At 39.4% G+C, this 3,815-nt stretch overlaps 1 protein-coding gene across 6 annotated transcripts in view; it reads right to left on the bottom strand.

The window, feature by feature from the left end:
- Nucleotides 1–3,815, bottom strand: part of SPOCK3 (SPARC/osteonectin, cwcv and kazal like domains proteoglycan 3) — a 577,544-nt gene that overhangs the window by 308,389 nt on the left and 265,340 nt on the right. The gene's annotated exons all lie outside the window — the stretch shown is intronic.

Genomic DNA, 3,815 nt, shown 5'->3' on the forward strand with positions numbered 1-3,815 from the left:
TAGGGAGGTGGTGAGTGTGGGGAGGTGGTCAGTGCAGAGAGGTGGTCAGGATAGGGAGGTGGTGAGTGTGGGGAGGTGGTGAGTGCAGGGAGGGGGTAGGACAGGAGGAGTTCAGTGCAGCGAGGGGGTAAGGACAAGGAGGGGGTCAGGCTGCCCTTCCCCAGAGGTCCTCATTTAGAAAGAAAGCATATATTGAAACCACTGTGAAAAAAACAGAGGGTGAGACAGATGTGGTGGCTCTCGCCTGGCAATCCCAGCACTCTGGGAGGCCAAGGCGGGTGGACACCTGAGCTTAGGATTTGGAGACCAGCCACAGTAAGACCTGGTCTCTGAAAATAGCCGGGCGTGGTGATGGGCACCTGGAGTCCCAGCTACTTGGGAGGCTGAGGCAGGAGGATCACTTGAGCCCAAGAGTTTGAGCTTGCTGTCAGCTGTAACACCAGGACAGTCTAGCGAGGGTGACAAAGTGAGACTCTGTCTCAAAAAAAATAAATAAAAAACACAAAGGGTGCTCAAGTAGCCAGTGCTATACCTTTTGAACTCATTTTATGCCGCCAGAAATCTATAGGAGCAGGGAAACATCAAAAAATGAAACTGAGCTGTACTGAAATTTCTGGATCTTTGTAAATTCAGCTTCTTCATCACTAGTCCTTGACTACAGAGTGCTCAATAGGAAGCTCAGGAAGAGAGGCCTGAGGGATGGCAGCAGCCTCACACCACTGTGGGTTCATTATCATGAAAATGCAACATTTCCAACAGTAAGAAATATCAGTCCCTTTGCGTGATTTTGGTAAAATTTTCTGTTTGTATTTGTAAACTGAACACCACCCGCAGCCAGGCGTAGTGCGAATATCTTGTCTAAACGCAGAAAGGCGCTGCTCCCAGTCAGGAGACTGATCTATTGATCACAATACTACCAGGTCAGACGCCAAGAAGAGCCCCTCCAAGCTGGTTTGGATAACAAATTTTAGGAAATACATAAAGTATGTTTTGCTTATAAATCTATCATCATATACTGGCAAAAATAACTTTTGCATAAAAAGCGATCCTTGTAGATATGGTACTTGAGTCCAAGTCGATTCTCTGAAGAACTGGAATCACTGCTGCAAATTTTAGTCCCTCATCTGCTACAAACCAAATCATCCATGACTGAAAACAAAACGGGGTTAACACAGTACAAAGGAAAGGAGCGGGTATTTTGCTGTGAAGGTTACAGCGTATTTATCCAAAGCACCTATTAAATTATTTGAAATCTTCATCATGACACTGCTTGAGGTTCAATCCCGCATTTTCCCTGTTTGCTTCCCATAATGAGCACACCACGCTCTACCTTGTTCAGAGAGATACACGTCCTCATTAGCACTATTTTTCAGGTGATCTCTGTTTTGTCAGCTCATGATTAGCCGCACTAATACAGAGAAGTGACGGCACAGAGAACGTACTGAGCAGAAACACAGCGCGGTTTATTCTTAGCGTCACTGTGCTCTCTTTTATATTGCAGCATATTTGCTCCTATCAAAATAGTTTTATTCAAATTCATTTGTAAACATTTTATTTTAACAAAACTTTTACAATTTTATTGGTCTACAACAACCAACTTGAAATGTGATTAATGAAAATAAGTTCAAATGAGATTAATAATTTCTCTACACTGGAAGGTCAGTGGGCATCACCTAGAAGCAACTTGGCAAGTGCAAACGTGTTTGTGCTGTGCATGTTCAAAATATGCATCAATATTTCTCTATATGTACATATGCATGTACCTGTGTGCATGTATTCAGCATACATGTAGAAAGGCGGTCTGCGCTAAAAAGTTATATTCATATTATAAAACATTAATTAACACTGGGCGGCACCTGTGGCTCATGGAGTAGGGCGCTGGCCCCATATACCAGAGGTGGCGGGTTCAAACCCGGCCCTAGCCACAAACTGCCAGAAAAAAAAAAAAAAAAAAAAAAAAAAACATTGATTAACATTGTAATTAGTGGTACTTTAATTTCTGCATATGATGTGGAGCATTCTATAGAAAATGGAAGTAAAAGATAACTTTAAATAGATATGGCTGAAATTGTATAAATATCAGCATAACACATGTAATGACAAGCTAACCTCTGCCTTACTCTTGTTAGCAAATATGCAAACTCCTCAAAGAGTAATAAAGGAAAACAAAATCCGTGGAAACATAATGTGTTAAAAATTATAAACACTCATAAAAAGTTTTCCAAATTATTTTATGTCGAACAGATCAGCTTTTGAAATAATACTTAAAGAGTCTGTCATCAAAAAGAAAAAAAAAACACTAAAAATTAAGATACTTCAAGTCTGTTCTATCCAATGATGTGAATGATTTTATTCAAAGACTGATGAAATGGGCCAATTTACTCACTCTGCAGTCAGTCTATGAATGGGTTAATTTGACTCATCCAAAACAATCCATGTATCCCAATCTATTTTTTTTATATTTTTCATTTTTAGCAAAAAAGTTCCATGTGTGTTTGTCAATTCTATGTATTTAATGAAGCAAAACTCAGTATCTGTCAAAATTTAGTAACATAGAGAAAAAGGCTAAGCACTCTATTTCTCATATTTTGAGTAAATGTACATTTTAAAGGATAAACTTCAAAATATCATTAGTGTGGCATTTTTTTCACATTAGTGTAGTCATAAAAGCCGCAGTATCACACAGCGGTTAGGAAAGAGGGTTTGGGATTCATAGTGAATGACCCCAAACTCTGACTCTGCCACTCTGCAGGAATTTAACCCGGGCAAGAGCTTAACCCCCTTTAAAGCCTTAACATTCTCAACTACCTGTGGGGTTACTGTGATGATTAAATGAACTAATATATATAAAAAATATTCAAAATAGTGACTGAGTAAAATAGAACATTCATGAATACACACCTATTGACTATTTTAATACCATGAGCATCTCCCTGCCTGGTAAATATATTTTAAGCAAGTTAGTAGGTTAAAAACCTCTTTGAAAATTAACAGAAACCAATACTTGAGTGTATCCGTATTTGGAAGCCTCTTCTGTGCATGTCTCCCCCCCGCCCGCCCCCGAGAGAGAGATAAATAGCAATTCACCACATTATCAAGCACACAAGAAGGAAAACAGAAAGCGTTTTTATTCTAACTGGAAGCATCAAGTATAACAAATCTAAGTGTTAACATCCGTTTCATAGATAATTCTGACTTTTCAAGGTTTATGATTCCATCATAAAAATTCATTTCCCAAGAAAGCTGGCAAATACATCACAGTCCACACGGCAGCATTTTGTTATCGCCTATCATTTAATTCACTGGCTAGACTTATTAGGAACCAAGTCAGAATTGTTTTAGAATTTTAAAATGCTTATTCCAAAAATAGGCATCCTGGACAGTAACAGTAAAAACCACACAACGTATATAAGAAACTAATTTTAAAGGGGGGATTGGATCTGAACACCTGTTCAGACTCCGGGTTAGTATCAGCGTGGATGATGGTCCACGCAGGTGGGGTCTCGCTACAGAGCTTGGGTGTTGTCCTGTTCATCCCAAATACAGAGTCAAAATGTGGAGACAAAATACCTTTAGCCTCCTTGAATAACACATTACGGTTCTATCACTCCATCACTTACTTATTCTTAAAATGATTTCCATTTTTAAGTGGAACTACTTCACAGGAGTATTACCCTTTGCAACTAGAGTTACTTAACGAAGAAATTTCTTTTGTTTCAAACTTTGACAGCTTCCCTGGTTGTGATAGTAAAGACAACTCCTCGGCCATGCACACAGCTAGGCTGCACAGTTTGAGCTGAGACAACTCCTCGGCC

Source organism: Otolemur garnettii, unplaced genomic scaffold (assembly GCF_000181295.1).
Source record: "Otolemur garnettii isolate 467f Iridium unplaced genomic scaffold, OtoGar3 scaffold00177, whole genome shotgun sequence".
NCBI lineage: Eukaryota > Metazoa > Chordata > Mammalia > Primates > Galagidae > Otolemur > Otolemur garnettii.